Genomic DNA, 19,901 nt, shown 5'->3' with positions numbered 1-19,901 from the left:
GTCAATCGCAAAACTACGAGGAATATAGAAAGTCAGAGAGAACTCAGCGTGCAGGTCCACAGGTTTTTGCAGGTGGCACATAACGCAGACAAGGTGGTCAAGAAATCATACGGAAAACTTGCCTTCGTTGGACGTGGCATCGAGTATCAAAACTGGCAAGACATGCTACGGTTGTACAGAACATTGGTCAGGCGGCGCTTGGAATATTGCGCACAATTCAGGGCGCCACACGAGCAAAAGGATGTTGATGCATTGGGGAGAGTGCAAAGGAGGGTTAGCATGAGATTGCCTTGTCTGGAGAGTGTAATCTCTGTTGAAATGCGGAATAGACTCAGACTGGTTTTATTTGACTGACGGAGGTTGAGGGTGACCTGATAGAGGAATACAAGTTCATGAGGGTCATTGATAGAATGAGGGGCAGGTACTCTTTCCCTGGGTGGAGGGGTCACTAATCTGGGGGCATAGGATTAAGCTCCGTGCGGCACAATTTTGAGTTGTGCGAGGAAGGTTTTTTACGCAGAGGGTGGAGATTGCCTTCAACGCATTGCCAGGGGAGGCTGTAGAAGCAGGTACATTAACGGCGTTCAAAAGGAATCTTGATAAACACATTGATTGGATGGGTCGAGGAGGATGCGGCACAAGGAAGTTCTGAAGGATTTGTGAAAGGTTGGTATCATAACCTGTACAGGCTTGGAGGGTCGAAGGGCCTATCCCTGAGCTCCGATCTACTTTCTTCTTTGTTCTTTGGTGATATTTCAGCTTTGTCAGAGCAAACATAATGTATTCTGCTACATTGTCATATGGCATATCAGCAATGTGCCCTGAGAGGTTATGGGATTGATCGCATTCAAACGTATAGGTTGAAAAGACAGATAGCTGTTTCTAATTCGATAACATGTTTAAACACTCTGAAGAGGTAATAATTTGTAAACGTAATTTAGATTAAGGAGGGTGACCAGGAATATTGATTAAGAACTGGCCAAGTCACTTGATTTTAAAACGATTGATCATCTTTGAGAGCAATGAAAAAGCGTGACACTGAGGGAGAAATGCACGCACAGAAATATGCTACATGTATGCAGGTCCTTGCAAATGTGTATGTATAAATGGCGTCCGAGCATCTGAATTTATTGTAGCCATGAAGCGAAATACATTGGCAAGAAATAAAATAAAACTTAGCTGTCATGGCAGCGACATCGGCAACCAGTAAGTAAAATCACAGTGCCAGCGAAAACCGCTCCCATTTGCAAAGGTTTGACATGGGAATTAGGTCATTGTCAAAATGATTCACAAGAGCTTAGAGTCTTGAATTAGGTCTTGAATCGAAACAGTGTTTCAATATCATCCAATGGCAATGTAAATTAAAAGGCAGTGTGTTTTCCATGCAGCCCGAGAGGGAAAAATAGCTGACGGGGACAGCTGGAACTGCTCCCCCTCAACGCACATGAGCAGTCTGCACTGGAACTTTTTGTTCAGCCGGGAGACGGGAACTACCGAGGCAGAGGGTGACATTGAGCAAGCAAGCGAAACCCCGCTGAGTTGTGATTGTCCATGGCACACATGTCACCAACTCCACCTCCACCACCACCACCGCCCCTACACTCCCCTCTGAACCACAGTACATCCATACACTCCAACGACATAGCTAACAAAAAGGAGGATGATTTAAAAAGTGAATTTAAGGAGTTACGTGGAAGCTAAAAGGCAGGACAAGCAGACTAATGATCTCAGGATTGCTATTGGTCGCTACGTGAAAGGGTGGCAAGGAACAGACAGCGAGTGCAGCTGAACACGTGGCTACAATGCTGGTGCAGGAGGGACACTTGTTTAACTGCCTTTCTCGGCGAGTGTTGTCACTCTATTCTGCCGCATAAATTCGGGAAAATTAGACTCAGCCGCGTTCGGAGCCTTCTGCCCATGAGTAGCTCCGCCGGTGCTACTCAATTTTTGGCATGCGGGGTTGTTCTGTAGACAAATCGCCAGTTTGGTGCTCAATGCTTCTGCTGACTATTTCTTCAACCCGACTCCGACGCTCTCTCTGCCAAACCATTCGACAACGTGTGGTGTGGCGCCATTCTTTTCTGCCGAATACCATTCGTCTTCATACATTTTGTGAAGTCCTGGCTGGTGAAAACAGACCAATTATCCGAAACAAATACCCGCGGGATACCATGAGTTGTGTACAAGGTGCGGAGTTTCTCAATGGTAGATGTTGAATTTTCAGAGTTCATTTTGTCGACGTTCAACCATTTGGAATGGGCATCTACTATTATAAAAAGACGGGTTGCAAAAACGACATGAATTCGCGGTCATTGGTTAGCTGGCCATTCCCATGGCTGTTGCGGGGCTGTCAGTGGCACTTGCTCCCCTGTTGGCATTCTTGTCACCGACCTAGCAATGCCGCTATGTCTGTGTCCAGGCCCGACCACCAGACATAGTTTCTGGTCAGCATCTTCATTTTTGACACTCCAGGCTGTCAATGATGTACTTCAGCCAGTACGGCTCGACGGCCTTGACTTAGAACAGAGAACACTACAGCGCAGTATGGGCCCTTCGGCCCTCGATGTTGCGCCGACCTGTGAAACCATCTGAAGCCTATCTGGCCTACACAATTCCATTTGCATCCATATGTCTATCCAGTGACCGCTTAAATGCCCTTAAAGTTGGCGAGTCTACTACTGTTGCAGGCAGGGCGTTCCACACACCTACTACTCTCTGAGTAAAGAAACTGCCTCTGACATCTGTCCTATATCTATCACCCCACAATTTAAAGCTATGTCCCCTCGTGTTGGTCATCACCATCCGAGGAAAAAGACTCTCACTGTCCACACTATCTATCCCTCTGACTATCTTATATGTCTCTATTAAGTCACCTCTCAGCCTTCTCTCTAACGAAAACAACCTGAAGTCCATGTGCCTTTCCTCGTAAGACCATCCCTCCATACCAGGCAACATCCTAGTAAATCTCCTCTGAAACCTTTCCAAAGCTACCACATCCTTCCTATAACGGGAACCTAAATTGTCGTCCCTGTGTACAGGATGTTGAGAGTAGTGAGGTCAGGGATAGGGTTAAAAGTTCGAAAGAGGGCACCGGCAAGCAAGACGCTGGTTTGAAGTGTGTCTACTTCAACGCCAGGAGCATCCGGAATAAGGTGGGTGAGCTTGCAACATGGGTTGGTACATGGGATCTCGATGTTGTGGCGATTTCGGAGACATGGGTAGAGCTTGGACAGGAATGGTTGTTGCAGGTTCCAGGATTTAGATCTTTCTGTAAGAACAGAGAAGATGGTAAAAGAGGGGGGGGGGGGTGTGGCATTGTTAATCAAGGGAAGTATTACGGCGGTAGAAAGGACGTTTGAGGACACGTCTACTGAGGTAGTATGGGCCGAAGTTAGGAACAGGAGATGAGAGGTCACCCTGTTGGGAGTTGTCTATTGACCTCCAAATAGTTCCAGAGATGTAGAGGAAAGGATTGCAAAGATTATTCTCGACAGGAGCGAGAGTAACAGGGTAGTTGTTATGGGGGACTTTAACTTTCCAAATATTGACTGGAAATACTATAGTCCGAGTACTATAGATGGGTCAGTTTTTGTCCAGTGTGTGCAGGAGAGTTTTCTGACACAGTATGTAGACAGGGCAACAAGGGGAGAGGCCACATTGGATTTGGTACTGGGTAATGAACACGGCCAGGTGTTAGATTTAGATGTAGGTGAGCACTTTGGTGATAGTGATCACAATTCTGTTATGTTTACTTTAGCAATGGGCAGGGATAGGTATATACCGCAAGGCAAGAATTATAGCTGGGGGAAAGGCAATTATGATGCTATTCGCAAGATTTAGGATGAATAGGATGGGGAAAGAAACTGCAGGGGATGGGTACAATCGAAATGTGGAGCTTATTCAAGGAACAGCTACTGCGTGTCCTTGATAAGTATGTACCTGTCAGGCAGGGAGGAAGTTGTCGAGCAAGGGAACCGTGGTTGACTAAGGAAGTTGAAGCACTTGCCAAGAGGAAGAAGAAGGCTTATGTTAGGATGAGACATGGAGGCTCAGTTAGGGCACTTGAGAGTTACAAGTTAGCCAGGAGGTCCTAAAGGGAGAGTTAAGAAGAGCGAGGAGAGCACACGAAAAGTCGTTGGCGTATAGGATCATGGAAAACCCAAAGGCTTTCTATAGGTATATCAGGAACAAAAGAATGACTAGAGTAAGCTTAGGGCCAATCAAGGATAGTAGTGGAAAGTTGTGTGTGGAAGCAGAGGAGATACGGGAAGCGTTAAATGGATATTTTTCGTCAGTGTTTACACTGGAGAAAGACAATGTTGTCGAGGAGAACACTCAGGTTCTGTCGACCAGGCTAGGTGGAATTGAGGTTCAAAAGGAGGAGGTTTAGCAATTTTGGAAAATGTCAAAATAGATAAGTCCCCTGGGCCAGATGGGATTTATCCTAGGATTCTCTGGGAAGCCAGGGAGGAGATTGCAGAGCCTTTGTCTTTGAACTTTATGTCGTCTTTGTCGACAGGAATAGTGCCGGAAGACTGAAGGATAGCAAATGTTGTCCCCTTGTTCAAGAAGGGGAGTAGAGACAACCCTGGAAATTATAGACCTGTGAGCCTTACTTCGGTTGTGGGTAAAATGTTGGAAATGGTTATAAGAGATAGGGTTTATAATCATCTTGAAAAGAACAAGTTCATTAGCGATAGTCAACACGGTTTTGTGAAGGGTAGGTCGTGCCTCACAAATCTTATTGGGTTTTTTGAGAAGGTGACCAAACAGGTGGATCAGGGTAAAGCGGTTGATGTGGTGTATATGGACTTCAGTAAGGCGTTTGATAATGTTTCCCACGGTAGACTATTGCAGAAAATAAGGAAGTGAGCTGCAAGCTCACCCATCTCTTTCCGGATGCTCCTGGCGTTGAAGTAGACACACCAAACCAGCATCTAGCTTGCCGGTGGCCTCTTTCGAACTTTTAACCCTTCCCTGACCTCACTACTCTCAACATCCTGTACACTGGGACTATTACTCGAGCCCCCCATAGCAACATCCGGTCTTCCACGGTGATCTTCAATCCTCTGCACCAGTAAGGGTGAAATTCCGCCCCCACCGGTCTTTTCATTTCCCCAGTTAGCAGCATGTGATTTATTTTTGATAAACGCGTGTACCTTTGAATCCATAAACGAATGTTTTGTGCGGCCACTTTAATGGTGTCCTGGAAATGTAACATCATTACCGTTTCCTCTATTTTCGGTACAAATGGCGGGGCGTCTGGTAATGGCAGACTGCTGAGTGCATCGGCGTTTGCACAGTGTTCCTCGGTGATGCTCCAGTTGATACTTGTACGCCGCCAGTAGTAGGGCCCCTGTCTTCTCTCCGGGCCGGAGCTATTGGTGTAATTCTTTGTTTTCTCTCAACAAATCTAGCAGTGGCTTGTAGACAGCTATGATAACGTGTTTCCACCCGTGCAAGCACTGGTTGAATTTCTTCACAGCCAGTCCTTCATTTTCGATCTGGGCTTACATTCGTTCTGCTGCTGCCAGTGTCATGGAAGCAAACACTGTAGGTCGTTGCTGTCAGTTTTATCCTCTTTCTGCCAAAACTGCCTAACGCCATATGGAGCCGCATCGCACATGAGCAGCACCTCTTTCCTGGGGTTGCAGTGTGCCAAGACATTCTCTGAGGAAAGCTGTTCACTTAGCTTCTTTAATGTCCTGTCTGCGGGACGGACCACTCCCAGGCTTGCACCTTTCTATTAGTAATTGATGTCGGTGGTCCAAGGTGGAACCTCTGTTCTTATGAACTTTACATAACATGTCCGAAAAAATACCTTAAATCCTGAATTGTGGGCGGCACGGTGATTGCACTGCAGACACATGGCGCTGAGGTCCCATGTTCGATCTCGACTCTGGGTGACTGTCCATGTGGAGTTTGCACATTCCCCTCGTCCTCGTTTGGGTTTCTCCCCCACAATCCAAAGATGTACAAGGTAGGCGGATTGAACATGCCAAATTGCCCTTTAATTGGAAAAAATGAATTGCGTACTCTAAATTATTAAAATAAACTTCTTGATTTAATCTCCCTCACCCGATCCTCCAATGGTTCTAGCCCTGATTTTTCAAACGTGTCCCCCAGATAGGTTAGATGAGGTGCTTGGAAAACACATTAATTTCTCCTCTTTAGGCGCACACCTGATGCTGAAATCCTCCTAAGGACTTTTTTCAGGCTTTGCAGGCGTTCTGCCTTCGTTTCTCCTGTGACAAAGACGTCGTAATGGAAAATGGCTACTTGTAGTTCTTGCAATATATTCTCTATTGTCCACGGCAGATCACACAAGCTGAAGATACCCGGAAGGGTAATCTTGAATGCAGAAAAATTCTCTTCAGGGTGTTTCTCGTTGGGAATCTTTGGTATCCTTCGTCCTGCTTTCGCTGAAAACATGCCTGGCTCATATCCATCTTTCAGAATAGGTGTGCTGCAACCGGCTTTGTATGCAAATTCTCAGTCCGGGGAATTGTGTGTTTGTTCAGTTGTGGGTAGCCAAACATGCTTGTTTGAAATCTCCACAAAAGCGGACTGAGCCGTCCGGCTAAAGGATAGGCACCACGGGTGCCGCACACTCTGCAAACTGGAATGGTTTCATTGTTCCCTCACGCTTTAATATCGTTTTATTTCCATGTCGACGTTCTGCCTTAATGCAAAGTGTACTGGTCGGGCCTTGTAGAGTTTCGGGACCGCCTCTGGATCTACATGTAATGTCGCCGTAGCTCCCTTTATTATTCCGAGGGCTCTCGGAAAACCTCTGGGTATTTGCACAGCAGTTCGCTCAGGCAGCCATTTTACAGCTAGAAAATGTTTTCCCAAACCAGCTGGATCTCTTTTCGCCAGTTTCGTTCCAATAAGCTTGGCCCCACACGTTTCACTACCACATAGGCAGCCGACACAGTTGCTCTCCATATGCCACAGTTACATGCGTTGTGCCCAACTCTCTCACTGGCTTCCCTGTGTATGTCCTCAGTTTTGCCGAGGTACCTGTTCGGAATAAGGGTTCGAATCCTGTGCGAATTCTAATGAATACTGTTTCCCTATCACTGATACGACTGTTCCAGTGTCGGCTTCCATCATTATTGGTCGTCCATTCAACATTATGGACAATTTAATGGGTTTTGAATTCACCATGGTTACACAATTTACTTGTTCCTCGCAGGAGGTGGTTGGGGCTTCTAGGGTATGGATTCTTCTATACCCCAGCCTCCGTGATATTCTCCAAGATGATGGTATGGGGCTTCTATTTCTACTGTCTGGCTCTGATCTCTGGCAACTACAGCAATATTTTGCCGCGCAAAAGGCTGCATGGGCTACCGCCTGTCGGGCACTAATTTCCGCTTGCTTGGGAGGGCTTCTGCGAGTGGGCCGAATTAACTTAGGGTCGTGTTATTCCTGAGGTTGGCTCTGCAGCAAGCTGTCCACCAGCGGCTGTCCCATAACTCATTTTCACTGGTATGGGCGGCTACGTACATCGGAGTACCCTGAAACTCATTCACTCAGCTTGCCGCTTTTTCGAAGGTTAAGGTCAGCTGCAATGCTTGTTTGCAATCCAGCTCGGCGTCAGCTAACAGACGTACCTGTATTGCTAAATTATTTATTCCACATACCAAAAAGTCTCGAAGCATCTGATTTACCATCAGGCCCAATTCGCAAGCACCTGCAATCTCCTTCATTTTATTAAAACGTTTGTAAATGACTCCCCAGTGTCTCGGAATGCTGCGTTAAACCTGTAACCTCGCTGCATCAGTGGAGGCTTCGTGTCATAGTATTCTTTTACTAAGTCCGTCATTCCTGGAAAGGTTTTGTGTCCGGTGCCTCCAGAAAAGTGAGGCTGCGCAAAACGTTTTCTCCAAAGAAGTACTTCATATGCTCCACATGTTGGGCTCAGTCTTCCACTGCAGGGTCCAACTTTCCAAATAAAGTAATTTTGCCTGTCAGTGGGTTACCCTCAATAAGTGGCAGTTGCTGACGAGCAGCCTTCTTCGGTCGTTCCGTTTTCCTGGCCGCTGTAGTAAGTCCACGAAGGCCGAAATCCGGTCACCAGATTCCTTTTATTTACAAACCAACAGCTGCACAACAATGACCAGTCAGTCTGCTGTCGACAGCGGGAGTGCAGAGTATCTGACACTCCCTTTTATATACACAGAAAGGGCTTCGCTGATTGTCGAACTAATCAGGGAAGTCGTATTCTAACTCGCCAATCTGAAAGGCCTGGACTCAGTCATTACAGAATTGTAAGGTGATGGCGCCTTGGATGACAAGAGAACTTTATAGAGGGGATGTCAGAGGTAGGTTCTTTACCCAGAGAGTAGTGGGGGCATGGAATGCACTGCCTGTGGTAGTAGTTGAGTCGGAAAATTTATGGACCTTCAAGCGGCTATTGGATAGGTACTTGGATTAGGGTAGAATAAGGGAGTGTAGGTTAACTTCTTAAGGGCAGCACGGTAGCATTGTGGATAGCACAATTGCTTCACAGCTCCAGGGTCCCAAGTTCGATTTCGACTTGGGTCACTGTCTGTGTGGAGTCTGCACATCCTCCCCGTGACTGCGTGGGTTTCCTCCGGGTACTCCGGTTTCCTCCCACAGTCCAAAGATGTGCAGGTTGGGTGGATTGGCCATGACAAATTGTCCAAAATTCTATGATTAACCTAGGACAAAAGTTCGGCGCAACATCGTGGGCCGAAGGGCCTGTTCTGTGCTGTATTTCTCTATCTATCTAACTGGAGCTTCTAGTCAAGAGGAAGAAGGAAGCTTACGGAAGGTTGAGGAAGCAAGGATATGGCACGGCTCCAGAGGGTTACAAGGTAGCCAGGAAGGAGCTCAAAAATTGACTCAGGAGTATTCAAGTGGGGCATGAAAAAGCCCTGGCGCAAAAGATCAGGGAAATCCCCAAGGCATTCTACACATACGTGAGAAATAAGAGGATAATCATAGTGAGAATAGGGGCGATGAAGGATAGTGGAGTGAACTTCTGCCTCGTATCTGAGGCGATAGAGGAGTTCCTACATGAATATTTTGCTTCTGGCGCCATTAAGTATATGGAACTTTTTGCTTATGAGAAAAATATGGACCAGGTTAACAGACTCGAACAAATTAATATTCAAGAGGATGAGCTGGAAATGTTGAAAACACCGGGATAGATAAGTAATAAAAATAAATTTCTGTGGATTCTGGATTCCAAAATAGTTTGACAAAGAGCCTTCGGACTCGAACTTTAGCTCTGACAAATGTTCCGACAAATGCTGCCAGAAAAGCTTGAGATTTTCCAGCATTTTCTCCAATGGTAGATAGGTCCCCTAGGCCTCACGGGTTATACCCACGGTTACTAAGGAAAGCGAGAGAGGATATTGCTGCGCCGTTGACGATGAACTTTGCGTCCTCATTCTCCATTGGAGTAGTACCGAATGATTGGAGGAAGGCGAATGTTCCTCCCCTGTTCAAGAAAGGGAACAGGGAAATCCCTCGGAATTACAGGACCGTCAGTCTGACGTCTATGGTGAGCAAAAAATTGGAAAGGATTTTGAGATATTATTTATGATTATTTAGAAATACATAGTTGTTTAAAGAAAGTAAGCATGGCTTTGTGAGGGGCAGGTCATGCATGACACGCTTCACTGAATTATTTGAGGATGTGACAAGACACATTGATGAAGGTCGGGCTTTGGCTGTGGTGTATATGGAATTATGTAAGATATTTGATATGGTTCTCAATGGCCGGCTCATTCAGAAAGCTACGCGGCATAGTTTACAGGGAAATTTGGCTGTCTGGATACAGAATTGGATGGCCGAAAGACGACAGTGAATGGTCGTGGTTGGAAGGCATGCCGACTGGAGATCAGTGACCAGTGGTGTCCCGCAGGTATCATTCTGGGACCTCTGCTCTTTGTGTTTTTTTACAAATTACTTGGATGAGGAAGTGGAAGGGTGTGTTGTAAGTTTGCCGACGACACGAAGATTGGGGGAGATGTAGCTCGTGTTGCGGCCTGTTGCAGGTCACAACTGGACATTGACAGGCTACAGAGCTGCTCTGAGAAGTGGCAGATGAAGCCCAGGTCAGGTAAATGTGACGTGATTCATTTTGGAAGGTCGAATTTGTATGCTGAATATAGTTTGAAATGCAGAATTGTTGGAAGAGTGGAGGAACAGAGGAATATTGGGGTTCACGTACATAGATCCCTCAAATATGCCACCCAGGTTGATAGGGCTGTTAAGAAGGCATAACGTGTGTTAGCATTCATTGACTGGGGAATTGAGTATAAGAGCTGCAAGATTTTGCTGCAGCTTGATAAAAGCCTAGTTAAATCACACTTGGAATATTGTGTGCAGTTCTGGTCGCCTCATTATAGCAAGGATGTGGAATCTTTGGAGAGGCGATGGAGGAGATTTACCAGGATGCTACTTCGAATGGAGGGCATGTCTTCCAAAAAAATATTCAGGGAGCTCGGGATTTTCTCTCTGGAGCGAAGAAAGAAGATAGGTGACTTGATTAACGTGTGCAAAGTGATGAGAGGCATGAACAGAGTGTGTAGGCAGATATTTTCCCCAGGGCGGAAATGGCTGTCACGAGGGGACATGGTTTTAAGGTGATTGGAGGAAAGAATAGGCGAGATGGCAGAGGTGGGTTCTTTCCACAGAGAGTGGTGGTTGCGTGGAATGCACTGCCAGCAAAGGTGGTGGAGTCCATGTCATTAGGGGAATTTAAGTGACTCTTGGACAGGCAAATGCAACAAAGCAAATTTAAGTAGCTTAGGTTAGGGTGACATCAGATTAGGATAACTGGTTGGCACAATATCGCGGGCTGAAGGGTATTTACTCTACTGTATTGTTATATGTTCTATGTTTTGTCTCCACAGCCCCACACTTCCCACTCAACCACCACTCCACACACTCCTCCATATCTGCGAATATCGAGACCCTGTTCGCGGCAGTTGTGTGCTTCCAGGACTGGCTGCGCCAGGTGGCGCACACGCCAAAGTGGTTAGCCTTTTTCGCAGCCGAGCCATAGTGTAGCCTCGAGCAAACGAGCACCCCCCAAAAGAGAATAAGATGATTCGGTCTGTGACCGGGATTCCCGCAGCTGTGATGTGAAACAGCACCGCGGCTCGCACTCCACTTTCAATTTCTGGTGCATCTGGTGGGCAGCGGCCAGAATAGGGCACTGCACGCCATCTGGGACACCCCAGTACTGGCTGCCGCATCCAGGGCAGGGGGCACAAGAAGATGGGCAGCAAAGGAGACCCTGCTCAAAAGGCAGGAACCGCGGCAGGCCGCCTTCACTCCTCATGTCCCATCTGGAGATCCACCTACACGTAACTGTAGTGTCTTTTAATCAAGTATGGCAAACACAAGTTATGTTGGCAAGGCAGCGGGGCACACAATAGCGGCAGCGGCAGGGAACAAGCCTATATATATGTCATCACTTGTTCACATTAAATACCTGTGCACAACTTTACAAACTGCCGCCGTTCTCTGCCAGAGTGGTGCTATCGATTTGGAGGTCTGTTCATGCCACAGAGTTGGGCAAACGGCTGGGCATTTCGCATGGCGGAAGTTCAGGTGAGGCATGGTCCAGGGTTTAAGGATCAGCCAGTCCTTACCGCTCTGGTATCCTCCTACCATCCCTCTCAGTACCTCAGCCAACCTCTGTGATGGCATGCTTTCGATGGGACCAGATAGGGCAATGACCAGCTCGCATGCAGGGATCAACCTGGTGAACCGTGGCAGGAGTCGGACATTGTCGAACGATGTGGGATATACAGCTTATGAAATGGCTCATTGTCAGCATCCTATATCGTTTGGCCAGTCCAGCTACCGCTGCCAACCGAGGGCACACACCCCTTCCTGCGGCAGGTATCAATTATGCAGGGGGCTACAAGGGTGCAATCTTCTTGCAAGGAGGGCCGGGCTGCTCCGGGAAGGTGTTAATAAAATGGGGTGGCTGGCCGCGGGATGACGTTGGGGTAGAAGTGGTGGTATGTCCGTGCCTCTCTGGCCAGGGCCCTAATTCAGTGAATCTGTAGCTGACAGGCACAACTCATGTCCGTCTGCTCAGCCTGCACGGGCCATATGTCCAGCCGTTTTTCATACTCCAACATTTGCACCTCCAAGGACAAGTACTGGCCTTCACCCACCTCGTCATGCATATCACCACTCTGCTGCGCGTCGTTGCGACGAACTGAGTGGGTCACCATCATTTGAGCCTCTCTTTTAGCGCTGAAATATACGTCACGACGAGACCGTCTCTGAACCACATCATCAGGATTCTATAGCATCGCTCCATCATACGCTTTAGGCTGCATGGTCGTTGTAGGGGGTCTACCTGTCGATCTGTGGAATTCAGAAAAGCGCCATCAGCCGCGGATGAAGTGCACAGTTCTGTCCTCTAAGAGTCACCTCTCAGCCCGGGGTGCGCCTCAAAGAGGTCGTGTGTGTCAGGACGAAGACATGGAGCATGCTGCACAGGGGTCGGCTGTAAACATGCAAAATGCGCATTTCAGGGTCACACGCCAGCTTCACGTTCATCAAGTGGAACCTCTTTCGGTGTGTGATGACCGCCCTGCCTCGGGCCAGTGGGCTCAGGGTAATACGCATCGCTTCAATCACCCCCTGCACATGGAGCATCTAGGCAATCAGGGAGAACCCCGCTCCCTGCTCATACTGCTGTGCACGGACCACATTGAGTTTGATGTATTGTGGAGCCCGGGCATATAGGGTGTCCAGAATGGAGTAGTTGCACGTGTACACCGAGGACTGTAAGATTCCTGACAGGTTCCCGCCCAGCGCCTGGATGCATCCCGTTGTGTAAACGTTCCGGGCGATCGTGACGGTGACCAGAGTGGGTTTCCTCGCCCATTGCTCCATGATACGAGTTGCAGCATGATCAGGAAGACAGATCTCACTGTCCCCATGCACAGTCAGAGTTCGCAACGGTTTTCCCCTTTCCGGTAGGTCATCGAATGGCAGGCGCTTCTGGTACTTACGAGAATTCCATGTGGTGCCTCCTTCGCACCTCTGAGGCCTGTTGGGTAACTGCTCATCATCCTCACCAGTTGGCTGTAGTTTCTTCATGGTAGGCCTCCTCTAACATGTCTAACTGGCCTAGGCTCAGTGCATCCCACAGGGCTGCGGTCACTGGGAAGATGGCCACCATTACTGGTTGAATTCGAAGTCCATTGTCGCCAGGGGCTGACAGTCATACATGTTCGCATGTTGCGTACAACCGTGCCAAACCGGTCCAATAGGATTCATGATTGTATGAGGATATGAGAACAATGCTGAGGCTCATTTATGGTGAATTGCCAATGAACATTAATAGACCGAATCAAAAAGCAAATGGAGAACGGCGATAGGTCAGCACGGTAGCATAGTGGTTAGGTCTCTGACTTCACAGCGCCGGGGCCCCAGGTTCGATTCGCGCTCGGGTCTCTGTCTGTACGGAGTCTGCACATTCTCTTGGTGTCTGTGTGGGTTTCCACTGGGTGCTCCGCCCTCCCACAAGTCCCGGCAATCGTGCAGTTAGATGATTTGGACATTCTGAATTCTCTCTTTGTGTACTCAAACAAGCGCTGGAATGTGGCGACTGGGGTTTTATTCACGGTAACTTCATTGCAGCATACGTCTACTTGTGTCAATAAAGATTATTATCATATTTTCTTCCTGATAGTAAATATCAGACCAGAATCAGAAACTTACAGCCTCAAGAATATTATTAGTCTTGAATTAAAGTGAAACAATGTGCAAACAGCCAATATATGTGATAACGAGAGGCTTGATTGATTATGAAAGGAAGCTTCATAAACTCTCAAAAATGGTTTCAATAGTTCTTCACCGAATAACAGTGTCTCTGATAAGCCGGCTTTTCACCTCACGTGATATAGAACCTTCAGATAGGGAACGTCGAAGCACGAGTCGGCATTCATTATGATCATGGCTGTCATCCAAATCAGTAACCTGTTCCAGCTGCCCACCCACATCTCCCTCCCGCCGTCAGCCCCTCCACGAGCATCACAATATCCTTTAATTTATTTAGCCCCATGAGCTATATGTCACTAATTCTTGAAAATATGCAATGTTCGCTCTGAACTGCTTTCCATGATACATGCTTCCAGTGCCTCTCCACAATCTCACACCCCATCAAAAGAGACGGAAATGACATCCGGAGCATGAAGGCAGATTGAGATATATCGATTTTCAGAGGGTCGCCGAATGGAAACGTCATGGAATTTAACTGGGGGAAAACGATCAGTTAAAGTTCAGAACACATAGCATGCAGAATTCCGAACATGAATTACGGTCGGCGAGTCAGTGTACTATGTTCAATGGAATTAAGACAGAAATGTAGCAGTCAACCTACTTTCTCGCCTGAACCTTCTTGAAGCTATCGAAATCGTTTCCCAGTGATGGGAATGCATCATGCGGTGATACAGATACTTGATTTGCGCGAGTCCAGCTGTGGGTATAAGAATATTTTTCATGGTGATAGGGGGCCACAAATCACCATTATCGAATTGCAAATGAAATGGAGACACATATGCAATGGGACAAGGCGGAGAATCAGTCTGCGAAATGCATCGTTGCTCCACCGAGCTCCAGGGATCAAAGATTTCCCAAATCAGTAAAGTTATATAAAGTTGAATATCACTGACATTGAATTACTAGACGGCTTTTTCCCGGATACATCTGATTTTTTTCCCTTAATCAGCTATGCCCTGTACTTTTTTCAGTCGGGGTGTGTCGCACATTTTAAATCTGGGATTCCTCTAATAATGCCGCGAACTGGATCCCGGATGTCAGCAGGGAATCTGCAAATCGCATTGTGCAGCTAGAGGACATGGTGGACGTTTCTTCATTCACGAGTTTGTATGTTTATGTGGTTGCGTGTGTCCGACATAAAATGAGTGTGTGTGCGTGAGAGAGAGACAGAGAGAGTACAGAGTTCACATTGGCTTGAATTTTTCTGGCTTCATGGTAGGTTTTACATAAAACCGACTGCCAAATTTAAATAATGTCTTCACGTTTGTCTCCGTTGAATGTTCGAATGTAAAATCTCCCAGAATTGTCACTGTTTTGCTATTCTGCTCTTTGACGAATTTAAGAAGGGAGACGGTACCTGCAGTTCGGCAGCGACTCACAGGGCTCATTTGCGTGCACAAGGTTTTCTCATGGTGCCAATTATGTTTGACATTTATGTCGCTGAAATGTTTTAGCAAGAATTTGGGAAGCTGCTCACCAAAAAATTTATGAAACCGATTTTTTTCGTAGTCAGAAGCAACAAAGGACGTTTAATGTCCCGCTATTGTTCTCTATTTTGCAAACGAAAATGTGGAATCTGTAGTCGAGGTATCTGAAACTGTTTTATGGTAGTCTTGCAACTGGCAATGTAGAAGGAGGCCATTCAGTCCATCGAGTCTTCAGCGGCCCTGAGAATGGCCACCCTAGTTAAACCTACAGCTGCACCATGTCTGCATAACCCTGTACCCCCACATGACATTTTGGACATTAATGGGAAATGTAGCATGGCTAGTCCACATACCCAGCACATATTTGGACTGTGGAAGGAAATCGGAGTACACACAGGAAATCCAGGCAGATACGGTGAGAACGTGCAGACACCACGCAGTCTTCCGAAATTGGAATTGAACACCGATACCTGGAGCTGTGAGGCAGCAATTCTATCCACTGTGCCAACTTGCCGGAAATTACCTCTGCATTGGTCCACTTCCCACCTTCTGTCAGCGACCAAATATACTTGGAATTGTGACAAAAGACAGATACAAAAAACGGGTCATCAGTCATATTGTCTTTAGTTAATTCTTCCATCGATTTTCAAACTTGCAAATAAGGCTAACTTGTGTTGTCCATTCCCAGACGTGTTGCTTTTTCGGCCTTTAAGAAGACACTGAATAGTCATTTCCTCATATTCAGAGGAAATTCTCCGGAGCATATATTGGACAGTCAAAACGCAGATGGCCGATACAATTCCCTGAAGCTGTTGAGTGCACGAGAGTTATAGAACATAAAACATACAACAGTACAACACAGAACAGGCCCTTCGGCCCTCGATGTTGTGCCAAGCAATGATCACCCTACTCAAGTCAACATATCCACCCTATACCAGTAACCCAACTAACCCCCCCCCCACCACACACACATTAACCTTATTTTTTAGGACACTACGGGCAATTTAGCATGGCCAATCCACCTAACCCGCACATCTTTGGACTGTGGGAGGAAACCGGAGCACCCGGAGGAAACCCACGCACACACGGGGAGGACGTGCAGACTCCGCACAGACAGTGACCCAGCCGGGAATGAACCTGGGACCCTGGAGCGGTGAAGCATTTATGCTACCCACCATGCTACCGTGCAGCCCTAGTTTGCTTCCATTTATCAATGAAAATGTCATGGTGGCTTTGGCAGTTTTTGTTTTCATTTGCAGGTTTAATTATTTGAATTTCAAGTTAATGAGCGGCCCTGTTGAGATTTCAGTCGTGGCTGCAAATCAGTATTATAAAGTTTTAAATTGATGATCCGATTGCCCTTTGCCGCAACAAGAAGAACAGCATCAATGTACATTGATTGTTTGATTGATTGACAACAACAAAGTACATTGCTGCATCCACGATACTGAAGAAGTCGTGGATAGCACGTTTAGCAAGTTGGTCACGCCGCAGGCAAAGAATACTGAGGGAGATAGGAAATTGGTGACCATCAGATGGTGGAAAAGTAGGAAGGCAGTTCAGGAATATTCTGCAGTCATCTCCCTCCAAAACAGCAACAACGCTTTCGATATTGTTGGGGAAGATGTCTCACCAGGGAAAACCAGCAGTAGCCAGCTTCATGGCAAATTGGCTGACTCTGCTGTTGACGAGGGTAGCAAAAGGTGAGGTAGAGCTACAGCGATACGTGATTGAATTGCAGGGAGAGTAGAAAAGCGTTTTTGCGGACGCAACCGGGACTCCAGGAAGGTCCGTTGCTTCCCGGGTGCAAGGGTCCTGGGCGAGCTGCTGGAGGACATTCTAAAGGGGGAGGGCGAACATCCACCTGCCCTGGTGCATATGGACACCAACGCTGTAGGTACAAATCGGGATGAGGTCATATATGCTGAATTTAGGGAGTTAGGAGATTAATTAAAACGTAGGACCACAGAGGTAGTCATCTCGGTATTTACTACCAGTGCCATGTATTAGTCAGAGTAGGGATCTCAGGATACAAAGGTGAATGCGTGGCTTGAGACAGGGTGCGGGAGGGAGGCATTCAGATTTTGGGGACATTGGAACCGGGGCCTAGGGAGGTGAGACCATTACAAATCGGACGGTCTATACCTTGGCAGGACTGGAAACAATGTCCTCGCCGCGGGGGTTGGGGGAGGGGTGTTATTTGCTGGCGCTTTTGGGGAGGGTTTAAACGTGGGCAGGGAGATGGGAACCGCTGCATGAAGCAGGAGGGTAGAAAAGAGATGATAGAAACAAAAGTCAATTAGCCAAAAATTGGAAAACAGAGAAACGAATTGAACTGCGATTTTTTCAGCACAAGAGGCCTAATGCCAAGGCAGAGGAATTCAGGAGATGGGATTGGGAAATTATAGCTATGACTGAAACTTGGCTAAATGAGGTGTATGACTGGCAGCACAATGTTCAAGGAAAGACAGCACAGATGGTTCGCCCATTGAGTCTATATGGGAAGAACTGAAAAATAAGAAGGATGAGATCACTTTCATTGGACAGTACTATAGGCCCCCAAATAGTAGGCGATGTTGATAACTAAATATGTAAATAAATTACAGATAGCTGCCAGAACAAATAGGGTGGTAATAGTTTGGGACTTGAACTTCCCCAACATTAACTTGGACAGCCATAGCACTATGTGTTAGGAAGAATTCCTCATTCAATATGTTGGTGGACCGACCAATGAGGGGGCGAAACCTGACCTCCTCATGCGGGATAAGAAAGGACAGGAGACGAGAGTGTTAGTGATGCATGAGTTTGAGACCAGTGAACAAAATTCCACTTGTTTCACAATAGCTGTGGAAAACGATAGTTCAGACCCAAATTTTAGAATTTTAAAATGGGGCAAGGCCAATTTCGAGGGTATTAGGCGGAACTTTCAAAATATAATTGGGGGTGCCTATGTGCAGGCAAGGGGACAGCTGGTAAGTGGGAATCTTTCAAAAAGGTGTTAACTAGTATGCAAGGTGAGCACATTCCTCCTCGAGTGAAGGAGGAAACCCTGGATGACTCGTGATATTGAAGTCATGGTTAGAATGAAGAAGGAGGCGTATTACATGCATCGACAGTGGGATCAGTTGGACCCCTTTTCTGTGTGAGCAATACACCCTTCGTGATCAAGTGCAGTCAAGCATCCAGCAAAGCGGAGCTGCTGACTGGCTGTTCCGGGGGAAATTTCGATCAGTGCGTTCACGGTATCTAGAAGGTGGTTTGTGGAGGAGGTGTTGTCAAGGGACAGTTAAACATCAAACACTTGCTCAACGTTGCCATCCCTAGTGCCTCCTCTTACCGAAAAAAAAATCAGTGCAAGGATGCCAGGCGAGTAAAGATCAAGAGGGAGACTCGAGGGCAGGAAGAAGTAGAAAGAAGTTGAACCGTGACGTCACAGCCTGCTGGTAAGTGATTGGCTGGTGACTGGTAAGTTGTTTTTCTTTTCCGTGAGGTGTTCTCGTGCGAGACGTAGTGGTTGCTGAGTGAATGCTCGCTGAGAATGGGAGTATTTTTTTTTTAATCTTACTGTTGGGAGTTTCCAGCTGGAATCCGATCGGAGTGAAGACAGAGTGACCGTTGGGTAAGAGGTAATGATTCAAATTGTTTTCGCGGTCCTATAACAGCTGATTGCTGCTCTCGTGTGGGGAGCAGTGGTTGCTGGTTACGTGTTTTATTTTTACCTGCATTTAAGTTTGGCAGTTCATAAACCCGAGACACTACACGTGTAGTGTCTCCCAACCTTCCACCTCCTTGAACCTAAGGGGTAGGGTTATTAACAGGGAAGCTCTTTCATTCCTTTTCTTGTTTTATCTAGAGGTGATGGCAGGGAAGGCAGTTCAATGTTCCTCCTGCAGAATGTTTGAATGAGGGACGCCGTCAGCATCCCTGCTGATTCCACCTGTGGGAAGTGCACCCAACTCCAGCTCCTCAGAAACCGAGATAGGGTACCGGAGCTGGAGTTCGATAACCTTCACATCATTCGGGAGGCAGACGTGGCCTAAGATCCAACTTCAAGAATGTAGTTACTCCGAAGAATCAAGATAGATGCGTGACGGTGAGAGGGGATGGGAGGAAGTTGTCAGTGCAGGGATCTTCTGTGGTCTTTCCACTCACTAACAAATATACCGCTTTCGATACATTTGAGGGAGTCGAACTACCAGGGGTAAACCACGGTGAACGGATCTCCAGCACTATTTCAGTCCCTGTGGCTCAGAAGGGGAGGAGGGAGAGCAGGAGAGCAATACTCATTGTGGACTCGATAGTCAGAGGGACAGATAGGCGGTTATGTGGCACCGAAAGAGACTCACGGATGGCATGTTACCTCGCGGGTGCGAGGGTCCGTGATGGTTCGCACCGTGCTTTCAGAATTCTTAAGTGGGAGCGGAACAGTGACAGTCGTGGTACACATCGGTATCAACGGCATAGGTAAGAGAAGGGACGGGGATTTAAAACACGAACTTACGGAGCTTGGGTGGAAGCTGAGAGCCAGGACAAACCACGTTGCCATCTCTAGTTTGTTGCCGGTGCCACGTGCTAGCGAGACGAGGGACAGGGAGAGAGTGCAGATAAACACCTGGCTACAGGAATGGTGTCGATGGGAGGGAAATTGGAGCACATTCTGGGGCACGTGGGACTTGTACAGGC

Source organism: Scyliorhinus canicula, chromosome 12 (assembly GCF_902713615.1).
Source record: "Scyliorhinus canicula chromosome 12, sScyCan1.1, whole genome shotgun sequence".
Lineage (NCBI taxonomy): Eukaryota > Metazoa > Chordata > Chondrichthyes > Carcharhiniformes > Scyliorhinidae > Scyliorhinus > Scyliorhinus canicula.
Note: the sequence above shows the minus strand (reverse complement) of the source record.